Source organism: Nerophis lumbriciformis, linkage group LG35, assembly GCF_033978685.3.
Source record: "Nerophis lumbriciformis linkage group LG35, RoL_Nlum_v2.1, whole genome shotgun sequence".
NCBI lineage: Eukaryota > Metazoa > Chordata > Actinopteri > Syngnathiformes > Syngnathidae > Nerophis > Nerophis lumbriciformis.
The window spans coordinates 9,542,427-9,556,976 of NC_084582.2; the positions used below are offsets into that span (position 1 = coordinate 9,542,427).

Genomic DNA, 14,550 nt, shown 5'->3' on the forward strand with positions numbered 1-14,550 from the left:
TACATTTGACATGTTTTTGTTTCTGCTTGGATTAGTCTGGCGGGAAAAGTGGGTCAAGAATTGAAAACAGGGGGAGGGGGGGTGTGTGGGGGGGATAAAGAGCGGGGCCTGCAAGCTGCTCAGCATCCTCGTGTGGAATATGAAAGTATATTATAGCCTAATGTGTTCAGTATGCAAGCTTGAAGGAAACCATATGAAAAAGATCCCAGACAAAGAGCTCTCTGTGTTCCAGCTGACCCACCACCCCGCCCCATCCATCGTCTGTTTCATGAGTGGAGGGGGTTGGAGGGGGCTGACGGGGCGAGGGAGGTGTGTGCAGAGTCATATAGGAAACCAAAAAAAAAAGGGGGCAGTCCACTACGCCGCTGCCTCGCGGTCTGACCCACCAGGAGTACAGGTGAGCTGCAGGAGTGGACCAGCCAGGACTACTGCTGCAACAAACCTCTCACCTGCAGCCCAAGTCCACTTATCTCTACGGGGTAAGATGCTATCTTTTTGTTTAAGGAGAGCACGTACGAGGCTCCGTGAAACAAAAATTTAGAAGTCAGTGGCAAACATCTGTTATTCCCTCAGTGCGGACTCGCAGGGTTCTTTGTCACGCTTGACTGGTGGTAACGCTCCAACAAGTTGTTAGGACTGTAGCATCAGTGTAGTGAGTCACTGTACTCATGAACATGTGTGTAGAGAATGTTTGTTTTTTTTATTTTAAAAAGGACGAGGGAGATGACACTTCTTTTAAGTGCATTTATTGAAATAGATGCAAATGTAACATTTTGACCCCAGAAACATTTTTGTCCCTTTTAATAACTTTTTAAAAGTGTTTCTAAATTAGTGTTGCCAAATATATATATATATGTTTTTTTTAAATAATCACATTTATGAATGTGGATTAATCATGATTAATCACACTTTGAATTGAGGTTTATCGTGATTAATCCCAGATTGTTACTCGCTTGCATAATTTAAATTAGATTAAAAAAGAACCCGGTATTTGGACACAATGCAATTTCATTGTTAGAATGCCTTGCAGGAAGATGTTTACCGGTAAATGTTTTACTTGAATGCACGTCATTTGTTTGCTCTAAAATTAAGTTTGAGTCTCCTCATTAAGTTAAGTTAAAGTTAATTTATTTTTTATTTTTTTTAAAGTCCAATGCTCATTTGTTTTCGTTTTTTATTCTCCATTGTTTTCATTTTGTTATAATGGCTGTTAAGGCTATAGCACTGTATTGGATCAGGCTTGCTTTTGTTTTTTTACATACCGTATTTTTCGGAGTATAAGTCGCACCTGCCGAAAATGCATAATAAAGAAGGAAAAAAAATATATAAATCGCACTGGAGCCCGGCCAAACTATGAAAAAAACTGCGATTTATAGTCCGAAAAATACGGTATCTGAAATAAAAATATATCAATCAATCAATCAATCAATTGTCACACACACTAGGTGCGGTGAAATTTCTCCTCTGCATTTGACCCATCCCCTTGTTACACCCCCTGGGAGGTGAGGGGAGCAGTGAGCAGCAGCGGTGGCCGCGCCCGGGAATCATTTTTGGTGATTTAACCCCCAATTCCAACCCTTGATGCTGAGTGCCAAGCAGGGAGGTAATGGGTCCCATTTTTATAGTCTTTGGGTATGACCCGGGGTTTGAAATCTAACCACTAGGCCACTGAGGAGGTTTCTTCATTCATCTTTGCATTGATCTATTTACTGACCATTTAACAACCTGTGCATTAAACTAAATTGCGTGATTAATCTGTGATTGTACATGATTAATGTGGTATTTTTTTGTAAATAATCACATAAAATACCTCTGATTTTGGACAACCTTCGTACCGCATTTTTCGGAGTCGCTCCGAAAATGCATAATAAAGAAGGAAAAAAAACATATATAAGTCGCATTTTTTGGGGAAATTTATTTGATAAAACCCAACACCAAGAATAGACATTTGAAAGGCAATTTAAAATAAATAAAGAATAGTGAACAACAGGCTGAATAAGTGTACGTTATATGAGGCATAAATAACCAACTGAGAACGTGCCTGGTATGTTAACGTAACATATTATAGTAAGAGTCATTCAAATAACTATAACATATAGAACATGCTATACGTTTACCAAACAATCTGTCACTCCTAATCGCTAAATCCCATGAAACCTTATACGTCTATGTCCCATGAAACCTTATACGTCTAGTCTCTTACGTGAATGAGCTAAATAAGATTATTTGATATTTTACGGTAATGTGTTAATAATTTCACACATAAGTCGCTCCTGAGTATAAAACGCATTCCGGCCAAACTATGAAAAAAACTGACTTATAGTCCGAAAAATATGGTTTACTGTAAATATAAAATAACACATTCTTGTTATTTCCTACTAGGATTATTTGCGATGTTGTTTTTACCAATTGTACAGTGCAGGTAATTATTTTTAAAAAGTGCTTTCCTTTTTTGAAGTCTAACAGTTTTCCGCACTTGGCACTAGAACATACACGCCTCCCTCAAGTGTTTATCTTTGCTGCATTTTTTTTTTTTTTTTACCTGTCAACAGGCGAGTGGAATGTGCAGCAAACCTGCAGGTTCCTTTCTTTCCTCGAGGAAAAATAATACTTTTTTGTCAGGTATCTGGGGTTCGTTGGATTTCTTCCATGTTTTAATACGTCAGTCATCACCCAGCACAAGCTGAGGCCTGTCGGCCATCGCGGCCTCCTCGGGAGTTATCAACCAGGAATGCCAATTTTGGAGTCCAACCCCCCCCAGAAAAAAATCATTTGGCATTGAATGGCTCTTTGTCTGGATGAGTGAGCGAAAAGGTGCAACTGAAGCCAGGAATTTGGTTTGGTATGCTGCGGTATGATGTCTAGTGAGCAGGTAAAAGACTCATGAATACGTTAGCTGCGCCTGAGGGTGGCAATTGTGAGCAGATGTCTCTTTGTAAGCTCGTTATATGATACACCTTGAAGGTTTACAGTGGGGCATGCAGAGATATCACATGTGCACCTAGAGCGGGGCTCTTTAGCGCCGACCTAGTGGCTCCCTTGAGCTTTTCCAAAAATGTATAAAAATGCAAAAAAGTGAGGGATAAATATATTGTTGGTTTTAATATGGTTTCTGTAGGAGGACAAACATGATACAAAACTTCCTATTTGTTAGAAATCCCACTGTTTATATCAAACATACTTCACTGATGAGACGAGCGCTGTTTTGTCCCACTAATTTCGGCAGTTCTCGAACTCACCGTCGTTTGTTTGCATGTACAACTTTCTCGGACGCTGCCACGGAAAAGCGTGTTTTATTCCACTCCTTCTTTGTCTCATTTTGTCCACCAAACATTGTATTCTGTGCGTGAATGCACCAAAGTGAGCTTTGTTGATGCTATTGACTTGTGTGGAGTGCTAATCAAGCATATTTGGTCACTGCATGACTGCAAGCTAATTACGCTAGCTGTTTGTACATATCGCATCATTATGCCTCCTTTGTAAATAAATGATAAATGGGTTAAACTTGTATAGCGCTTTTCTACCTTCAAGATACTCAAAGCGCTTTGACAGTATTACCACATTCACACATTCACACCCACATTCACACACTGATGGCGGGAGCTGCCATGCAAGGCGCTAACCAGCAGTCATCAGGAGCAAGGGGTGAAGTGTCTTGCCCAAGGACACAACGGACGTGACTAGGATGGTAGAGGGTGGGAATTGAACCCCAGTAACCAGCAACACTCCGATTGCTGGCACGGCCACTCTACCAACTTCGCCAAAAAAAAATCTGTCCTGTAATTTTTCTATTTTTTTAAAAAGTTTATAAAACAGTAGAATTGAAGACATTATCTGTAAATAAACAATCCACCTGTTATTTTAAGTAATATGCCAGTAATGACAAACTATGTATATTTCTATTTTTTTTTACAGAAAAATACCAAATTAATTATACATAGCATTTTCTGTTTTCTTAAATTACTTTCAAATTCATGTAATATTACGATATTTTTCCGTAAATTGTTTCATGAAAATTTCTGTAATTATAATGTTTTTGATCATTATTTGGTTTACAAAGTTTTACTTTAATTTTATGGTTTTCGTTTGACCGTTTTTTTACAGAATTTTTTTGTGTGTATTTAGGCTCATTTAATTTCCTTTACTTATGTCCTCTGTGTATTTAATTTACATTTACATGTCTCATGACACATTATCTATATGTAATGTGAGAGTGTCCGCCCTGAGATCGGTAGGTTGTGAGTTCAAACCCCGGCCGAGTCATACCAAAGACTATAAAAATGGGACCCATTACCTCCCTGCTTGGCACTCAGCATCAAGGGTTGGAATTGGGGGTTAAATCACCAAAATGATTCCCGAGCGCAGCCACCGCTGCTGCTCACTGCTCCCCTCACCTCCCAGGGGGTAGAACAAAGGGATGGGTCAAATGCAGAGAGTAATTTCACCACACCTAGTGTGTGTGTGTGACTATCAGCGGTACTTTAACTTTCACTTTAAATATCGGCTGCGATTCTGATCGTTGTTTGTGTGCCGTGTCGTTCCAGACCACAGCAAACGTTAACCAGCTGGCAAAGATTGTAATACATCTATTAGAAGAAGATAGCCTGCCGTTTACTTTAACTTGGACACACACATCTATACCTTTAGCCATTCTAAGTCAATAATTTCCAGGAGCTATCTCACCCTGTGATAGGCCTCCGTTTTATTATTGTTTTCCAATGTTGTAAAAATGTGTAGAATAAATATCACATTTCAACATTTCTGTCAACAAAAATTTGCGTCAGATTTTGATAATAGGCTATTATAGCTAATATAGACACTTACATCATGTGTTGCCTTCGTTTTAACACTTACAGTCGTGGTCAAAAGTTGACAAACACTTGTAAAGGACATAATGTCATGGCTGTCTTGAGTTTCCAATAATTTCTACAACTCTTATGTGATAGAGTGATTAGAGCACATACTTGTTGGTCACAAAAAACATTCATGAAGTTTGGTTCGTTTATGAATTAATTATGAGTCTACTGAAAATGTGACCAAATGTGCTGGGTCAAAAGTATACATACAGCAAAGTTAATATATGCTTACATGTCCCTTGGCAAGTTTCACTGCAATAAGGTGCTTTTGGTAGCCATCCACAAGCTTCTGGCAAGCTTCTGGTTGAATTTTTGACCACTTCTCTTGACAAAATTCTCCTCCAAACATATTGCTGGGTATTGTGGCCAAACAGCTCAATTTTTGTTTCATCTGACATCACATGGACATAAATAAGACCTTCTGGATGAATGTTCTGTGGTCAGATGAAACAAAAATTGAGCTGTTTGGCCACAATACCCAGCAATATGTTTGGAGGAGAAAAGGATTCCCAGGAACACCAATTCCTACCGTCAAGCATGGTGGTGATAGTATTATGCTCTGGGCCTGTTTTGCTGCCAATGCTTTACAGAGAGTAAATAGGACAATGAAAAAGGAGGATTACCTCAATTCTGTGTGGTTTTTTTACATCCCTGACAGGAATTTATTAATGTTGTTTAAAGAAAAGAAAAAAAAAACACACACACACACACACAGGCAGAGGGCACTTTTTAAGACGAGGCAAAAAAGGGCAGGGGCTCAAGCACCCATAGGGCCCTATGTGTGCACGTGCCTGGCATGCATCATATGCTGACAAAGAACAGCAACATTGTGATTATACGTCAAAGTGGCCTCTGGGCCAGACTGTAAATGATATCCTTACCTCTAATCACGGAGGTCAATGGGTGGCAGAGGCGACTGTGCAGGACGGGTGGGCACCTTTTGAAGTGCAAGGTAATTGGTGACTAGATGGAAGAAAAAAGGATGACAGCTGGCGTTGCATGTCAAGTATGAAAAGTAAAATCAGTTAAAAGTCCACTTTGAAGAAATGCTACTAGAGAGAGAAAGGCTGTTGTCAGAGAGAGCCTAAACAGTGCCAGCCTTCATCGCCCCTCCGGAGCATTTTTGTGGTGCAGCGCTGTTTTGTTTAGACTGCCTTCAAGGTTACGGCTGTGCTAACATGATGGCCGGCGTCTCTCCTTAATACGATGCGATCATCAAGGTTTGCGGTGCGCAGTTGCAGAGCCACAAAGGAACACTGAAAGGCATTGAATGATAACCAGTGTTTGATACCGTGGTGATTCATGAGCGAAAACAAAGATCCTCAAGGACGGTCTGACTCAGGATGCACACAATAGAGCCTCACATCATTCATAAGCAGGCAAAATTGCTGCACACTTCAGTTCAACAAGAGCAGATTTCATTCAAACCCCCTTTTCCTTATTTCGCTCATTTCAGCAGGGTTTTCCACTTCCTGTATTTAACATTTTCTAGAATTTTTTTTTTTTTAAAGAATGAGCAATAATAGATTGTTTATTCGGATGTAAAAAGAAAGAAAAATAATGAATAAATATACAAACCCCGTTTCCATATGAGTTGGGAAATTGTCCATCCATCCATTTTCTACCGCTTATTCCCTTTTTGGGGTCGCGGGGGGCGCTGGAGCCTATCTCAGCTACAATCGGGCGGAAGGCGAGGTACACCCTGGACAAGTCGCCACCTCATCGCAGGGCCAACACAGATAGACAGACAACATTCACACTCACATTCACACACTAGGGCCAATTTAGTGTTGCCAATCAATCTATCCCCAGGTGCATGTCTTTGGAAGTGGGAGGAAGCCGGAGTACCCGGAGGGAACCCACGCAGTCACGGGGAGAACATGCAAACTCCACACAGAAAGATCCCGAGCCCGGGATTGAACCCAAGACTACTCAGGACCTTCGTATTGTGAGGCAGATGCACTAACCCCTCTTCCACCGTGACGCCCCTTGGGAAATTGTGTTAGATGTAAATATAAATGGAATACAATGATTCGCAAATCCTTTTCAACCCATATTCAATTGAATGCACTACAAAGACAAGATATTTGATAATCAAACTCATAAACTTAATTTTTTTTTGCAAATAATAATTAACTTAGAATTTCATGGCTGCAACACGTGCCAAAGTAGTTGGGAAAGGGCATGTTCACCACTGTGTTACATGGCCTTTCCTATTAACAACACTCAATAAACGATTGGGAACTGAGGAAACTAATTATTGAAACTTTGAAAGTGGAATTCTTTCCCATTCTGGTTTTATGTAGAGCTTCAGTCGTTCTCCGCTGTCGTATTTTACGCTTCATAATGCGCCACACATTTTCAAAGGGAGACAGGTCTGGACTGCAGGCGAGACCAGGAAAGTACCCGCACTCTTTTTTTTACGAAGCCACGCTGTTGTAACACGTGCTGAATGTGGCTTGGCATTGTCTTGCTGAAATAAGCAGGGGCGTCCATGGAAAAGACGGCGCTTAGATGGCAGCATATGTTGTTCTAAAACCTGTATGTACCTTTCAGCATTAATGGTACCTTCACAGATGTGTAAGTTACCCATGCCTTGGGCACTAATGCACCCCCATACCATCACAGATGCTGGCTTTTGAACTTTGTGTCGATAACAGTCTGGATGGTTCGCTTCCCTCTTGGTCCGGATGACACGATGTCGAATATTTCCAAAAACAATTTGAAATGTGGACTCGTCAGACCACAGAACACTTTTCCACTTTGCATTCAGTCCATCTTAGATGATCTAGGGCCCAGAGAAGCCGGCGGCGTTTCTGGATGTTTTGATAAATGGCTTTCGCTTTGCATAGTAGAGCTTTAACTTGCACTTACAGATGTAGCGACCAAATGTATTTAGTGACAGTGGTTTTCTGAAGTGTTCCTGAGCCCATGTGGTGATATCCTTTAGAGATTGATGTCGGTTTTTTGATACAGTGCCGTCTGAGGGATCGAAGGTCACGGTCATTCAATGTTGGTTTCCGGCCATGCCGCTTACGTGGAGTGATTTCTCCAGATTCTCTGAACCTTTTGATGATATTATGGACCGTAGATGTTGAAATCCCTAAATTTCTTGCAATTGCACTTTGAGAAACGTTGTTCTTAAACTGTTTGACTATTTGCTCACGCAGTTGTGGACAAAGGGGTGTACCTCGCCCCATCCTTTCTTGTGAAAGACTGAGCATTTTTTGGGAAGCTGTTTTTATACCCAATCATGGCACCCACCTGTTCTCAATTAGCCTGCACACCTGTGGGATGTTCCAAATAAGTGTTTGATGAGCATTCCTCAACTTTATCAGTATTTATTGCCACCTTTCCCTACTTCTTGTCACGTGTTGCTGGCATCAAATCCTAAAGTTAATGATTATTTGCAAAAAAAAAATGTTTATCAGTTTGAACATCAAATATGTTGTCTTTGTAGCATATTCAACTGAAAATGGGTTGAAAATGATTTGCAAATCATTGTATTCCGTTTATATTTACATCTAACACAATTTCCCAACTCATATGGAAACGGGGTTTGTACAAACAGATTAAAGATAAATTAATTCTGGCATGAAATGACACAAGAAAGTAGCAAAACAGTGTCGTACATTATGTAAAACATATATTTAAAATTGAATGCATTAACTAATGTGATTAATCACAAAAGATTATCGCATAAATCGTGTTTATATGCTGATTAATAACGCCATTTATTTTGAGTGCACATGCTCTTTTACCTTAACCTCAAATGTTATAAGGTCAGTGATCAAGTCAGTGCAAAGATGAGTGAAGAGACCTTGACTGGTGTGCCCACTGGCACATTTCACTTCAAAATAAACCTTAAAGCGACTTTAGATTTAAAAAAATGTTACCAAGTTTTGAGTAAATAAATGTCCTACATGTACAAACCCCAAAACCAGTGAAGTTGGCACGTTGTGTAAATCGTAAAAAAACAAACAGAATACAATTATTTGCAAATCCTTTTCAACTTATATTCAATTGAATAGACTGCAAAGACAAGATACTTAATGTTCGAACTGGAAAACTTTATTTTTTGCAAATATTAGCTAATTTGGAATTTGGCACAAGTGGCAAAAAAGACTAATAAAGTTGAGGAATACTCATCAAACACTTACAGGTGAACATGCTAATTGGGAACAGGTCGGTGCCATGATTGGGTGTAAAAGCAACATCCATGAAATGCTCAGTCATTCACAAACAAGGATGGGGCGAGGGTCACCACTTTGTGAACAAATGCCTGAGCAAATTGTCGAACAGTTTAAGAACAACATTTCTCAACGAGCTATTGCAAGGAATTTAGGGATTTCTCCATTTAAGGTCTGTAATATCATCAAAAGGTTCAGAGAATCTGGAGAAATCACTGCACGTAAGCGGCTAAGCCCGTGACCTTCGATCCCTCAGGCCATACTGCATCAAAAACTGAAATCAGTGTGTAAAGGATATCACCACATGGGCTCAGGAAAACTTCAGAAAACCACTGTCAGTAACTACAGTTTGTCACTACATCTGTAAGTGAAAGTTAAAACTCCACTATGCAAAGCCAAAGCCATTTATCAACAACACCCAGAAACTGGGCCCGAGCTCATCTAAGCTGGACTGATGCAAAGTGTAAAAGTGTTCTGTGGTCTGACGAGTCCACATTTCAAATTGTTTTTTGAAACTGTGGACGCCGTGTCCTCCGGAACAAAGAGGAAAAGAACCATCCGGATTGTTATAGGCAAAACATTCAAAAGCCAGCATCTGTGATGGTATGGGGGTGTATTAGTGCCCAAGGCATGGGTAACTTACACATTTGTGAAGGCACCATTAATGCTGAAAGTTACATATAGGTTTTGGATCAACATATGTTGCCATCCAAGCAACGTTATAATGGACGCCCCTGCTTATTTCTGCAAGATAATGCCAAGTCATGTGTTATAACAGCGTAGCTTCATAGTAAAAGTGTGTGGGTACTAGACTGGCCTGCCTGTAGGCCAGACCTGTCTCCCATTGAAAATGTGTGGCGCTTTATGAACCCTAAAATATGACAATTGAACAACTTAAGCTGTACATCAAGCAAGAATGGGAAATAATTCCACTTGAAAAGCTTCCAAAATTGGTGTCCTCAGTTCCCAAATATTAACAGTGTTGTTAAAAGGAAAGGCCATGTAACACAGAGGTAAAAATGAAACTGTGCCAACTTTTTTGCAATGTGTTGCTGCCATTAAATTCTAAGTTAATGATTATTTGCAACAAAAAAAAAAAATGTGTTTCTCAGTTTGAATATTAAGTATCTTGTCTTTGCAGTCTATTAAATTGAATATAAGTAAAAAATAATTTGCAAATCATTGTATTCTGTTTTTATTTAAGAATTACACAACGTGCCAACTTCACTGGTTTTGGGTTTTCTAAATACCACAGGGGTTTCTAACCTTTTAGACCTCAGGGCCCAACTTTTCCACTACAGAGGGTTTGGGGACCCACTCCAATATTAACGCTGAATTAGTAAATACTACTCTTGATTTTAGTCGTATTCAATATTCAATACATCAAACCTACCGTATTTTCCGCACTGTAAGGCGCACCTAAAAGCCTCCAATTTTCTCAAAAGCTGACAGTGCGCCTTATAATCCGGTGCGCCTTATATATGGACCAATATTGAGCCACAACAGGTCTCACAACTACGGAATGCATAACGTAGCCCAAGCCTCTACTGTAACGTCTATTCTATGCGCCTTATAATGCGGTGCGCCTAATATATAAACAAAGTTTTAAAATAGGCCATTCATTGAAGGTGCGCCTTATAATTTGGTGCGCCTTATATATGGACCAATATTGAGCCACAACAGGTCTCACAACTACGGGATGCATAACGTAACCCCAGCCTCTACTGTAGCGTCTATTCTATGCGCCTTATAATGCGGTGCACCTTATATATGAACAAAGTTTTAAAATAGGCCATTCATTGAAGGTGCACCTTATAATCCGGTGCGCCTTACAGTGCGGAAAATACGGTACTTACAGTTTAACGGTAAACATTGTCAATTGATATGAAACCATGTGTTAATCACAAAGATTATTATCAAAGCTACGGTCAGGCTAAAAAAATAAAAATAATCTAATCAAATATACTGCAAAAGAATGGACTGGTAAAAATCGATGGAAAATAATTTCACATACAATTACGTAGTGCTAAAGTAAATACATTGTAACTAAATCAACAATAAATAATAATAATAATACATATGCTTCTTAAATAAACTGAGGATAAAAATAAAGTGTAAATGAGTCATCATTTTTGTTCTTAAGAAACTTCTCTGTGACTTTAGCTCTAGACTTCTTCTATTTGTTTGAAAGTGTCATTACTGCCACAAGTGGTGGAAACATGTATTACAACCGAGTAATGCTGCGGCCCATACAGACCACAGTTGAGAAAAATATATTTTTAGCAGCTCTCTGGCGGCGCTCCTGGACCAACAATGGCCCTCCGTTTAAGAAACACACACACTGAAGTAACACACATTAAAAACCTCTAAAGGCCTTAGTGGCCACATGCGTGGACAGCACCTTTTAGCTCTTATTTCCAAAATTGTGTACACTACTGAATCGGGGTCTTTTGCCAACATAGGGACACTTATACTGCTATCTGGTGGTGTCAGACGAGTATAACATACAATGGAATGAGAAAAAAAAGTGTAAAAATAAAAATTAGTACACATTCGTGTACTTATGGACTAAGTTCATCATATCAAAAGATGATTTTTAGTTTTTTTTATCCTAATTAGGGTCCAATAAGCCCAAATAGCAAAGAGAAATAAAAAAAAAAAAAGCATGTAAACAAACAGCTTGGGCCTTAAGAGGTTATTAAACATGGAATACAATAATCATAATAATAATAATAACAATAATAATACAATACAGTTATCTGTCCAAATATTTGGGTCTTTTTTAAAGTTAATTTAATCCATGCAAGCAACTAATAATCTCTGATTAATCTCTATTAATCCAAATTCAAAAGTGGGATTAATTTGATTTAAATTAATGAAGTACACGTTTGTGTACTTATGGACTAAGTTCATCATATAAAAAGAGGATTTTTAGTTTTTATTCTAATTAGGGTCCAATAAACCCAAAAAGCAAAGAGAAATTAAAAAAGCATGTAAACAAACAGCTTGGGCCTTAAGAGGTTATTAAACATGGAATACAATAATAATAAAAATAATAATAATAATACAATACAGTTATCTGTCCAAATATTAGGGTCTTTTTTTAAAGTTAATTTAATCCATGCAAGCAACTAATAATCTCTGATTAATCTCTATTAATCCAAATTCAAAAGTGTGATTAATTTGATTAAAAATAATCATTTGCCAACATTAATATAAATTGATGAAATATAAATCAATTATTCTACGGAATGACACAAGAAAGTAGCAAAAGAGTGTTGGCCGTTATGTAAGAGATATGTTTAAATACTTTTAGAGCATTAGATATGAGACTTTTTGTAAAAAAAATAATAATGAAAATAGCGAGTGTACTTTAATGAAGCTGTCTGCCACTTTCTGGTGTCACTTCCTGCTATCAGATAACCGTTTAACAAATTAAAAAGAAAATCACATTATCTTGAAATTTGGCCCGACTGAATCATTGTGGCCTTCATGAATGTCGAACTTCCTTCTTCGCAAACAGCTCTGAGCTTATCGCCATTAGACTGTCACAAAGGCGTCTCCTCATTTCCCCTTCCACCCTTTTTATTCTCTCCTGGAATTCTGAACTTCAGCCGTGAGACGGCTATCTTAAACAAAAAAAACAAAAAAAATCTGCAGGAATTCTTGATGTTTTATGTTACCCGTATACATTTTTTAAAAGTAGTTAGACTCCAATTACATGACTTTGACATGATCCTATCAAAAAAATGGGACTTTTTAACCATTTCTTGCAAACAATTGGACTTACATCACTCGCCATGTTCTTTAATAGCACCTTAACCTCATATTCAAGGCTGAAATTCCAACCACTAAAAGTTGACTGGGATGCTTTTGCCAAGTGTTGCAACATTTGATCATGTGCATTAAAACTGGGGTTATTAAGATAATCAATCATTGTGTTGGGGTGTATATTGTAGCGTCCCGGAAGAGTTAGTGCTGCAAGGGGTTCTGGGTATTTGTTCTGTTGTGTTTATGTTGTGTTACGGTGCGGATGTTCTCCCGAAATGTGTTTGTCATTCTTGTTTGGTGTGGGTTCACAGTGTGGCGCATATTTGTAACAGTGTTAAAGTTGTTTATGCGGCCACCCTCAGTGTGACCTGTATGGCTGTTGATCAAGTATGCCTTGCATTCATTTATATGTGTGTAAGTGCCGCATATGTTATGTGACTGGGCCGGCACGCTGTTTGTATGGAGGAAAAGCGGACATGAGGTCAGGTTGTAAAGGACGCTAAAGGCAGTGCCTTTAAGGCACGCCCTCAATATTGTTGTCCGGGTGGAAATCGGGAGAAATTCGGGAGAATGGTTGCCCCGGGAGATTTTCGGGAGGGGCACTGAAATTCGGGAGTCTCCCAGGAAAATCGTGAGGGTTGGCAAGTATGAGTTAAAGTACCAATGATTGTCACACACACACTAGGTGTGGTGAAATGTGTCCTCTGCATTTGACCCATCCCACCCCCTGGGAGGTGAGGGGAGCAGTGGGCAGCAGCGGTGGCCGCGCCCGGGAATCATTTTTGTTGACTTAACCCCCAATTCCAACCCTTGATGCTGAGTGCCACGCAGGGAGGTAATGGGTCCCGTTTTTATAGTCTTTGGTATGACTCGGCCGCGGTTTGAACTCACGACCTACCGATCTCAGGGCGGGCACTCTTACCACTACGTCACTGAGTAGTTTTTATTCGGTCGGTGGTTCGTAAATTGAAAAGTTTGTATAATGAGTGGTTCCACTGTTAACAACAGTTGCACTGCAAAAAGTCAGTGTTCAAAAACAAGAAAAAAAATACAAAAATGAGGGGTGTTTTATTTGAACTAAGCAAAATTATCTGCCAATAGAACAAGAAAATTTGGCTTGTCAAGACTTTCCAAAACAAGTAAAATTAGCTAACCTCAATGAACCCAAAAATACCTTAAAATAAGTATTTTCTCACTAATAAAAAGTGCACTTTTCTTGGTAGAAAAAACAAATATGAGACCATTTTTCTCTCAATATGTTGAAAAATATTCTTAAATTAAGTAAATGCTAGTGCCATTATCTTGACATAATGATATGCGCTCGGCATTACATTTCTTGAAACCAGCAAACTTATACTAAAAACTAATTTATTGTTCTTAATGGAAAGGCAACAAGGCAACCGCTTGTTACACTCGGGGTCTCCTAGCCGCTCAGGCAAATCATACTGTCTAAAAATGCATTTTTCCATCGACAACATGACATCATCACGCCAAGTGCGTGCTCTTTCAGTCAATTAGTGCACATATATACAGCCCAGCCCCCGGCCAAAATTTTTTAAATTGTAATTTTGAAGAATTTATCTGAATGTGCATGAACTATTTCTGTTCAAAATTTTTAGAAATGTCACATGTTAAATGTTTAAATATTAACTGTCAGTTTACTGTACTGTGCCAACTGTACTACTATAAGAGTACATCTTTTCTATTAATAAAACAGCGAAGTTCATTTGGCT

The 14,550-nt window shown here is 38.9% G+C and overlaps 1 protein-coding gene across 1 annotated transcript in view; it reads left to right on the plus strand.

Annotated features, from left to right (window-relative positions):
* The first annotated feature begins 323 nt into the window (after positions 1-323).
* LOC133575095 (synaptopodin 2-like protein) overlaps positions 324-14,550 on the plus strand; it is a 44,170-nt gene continuing 29,943 nt past the window's right edge. The window contains exon 1 of the mRNA XM_061927561.2: positions 324-479. The gene's annotated coding sequence lies outside the window, so the exon portion shown is untranslated. The remainder of the gene's footprint in view (positions 480-14,550) is intronic.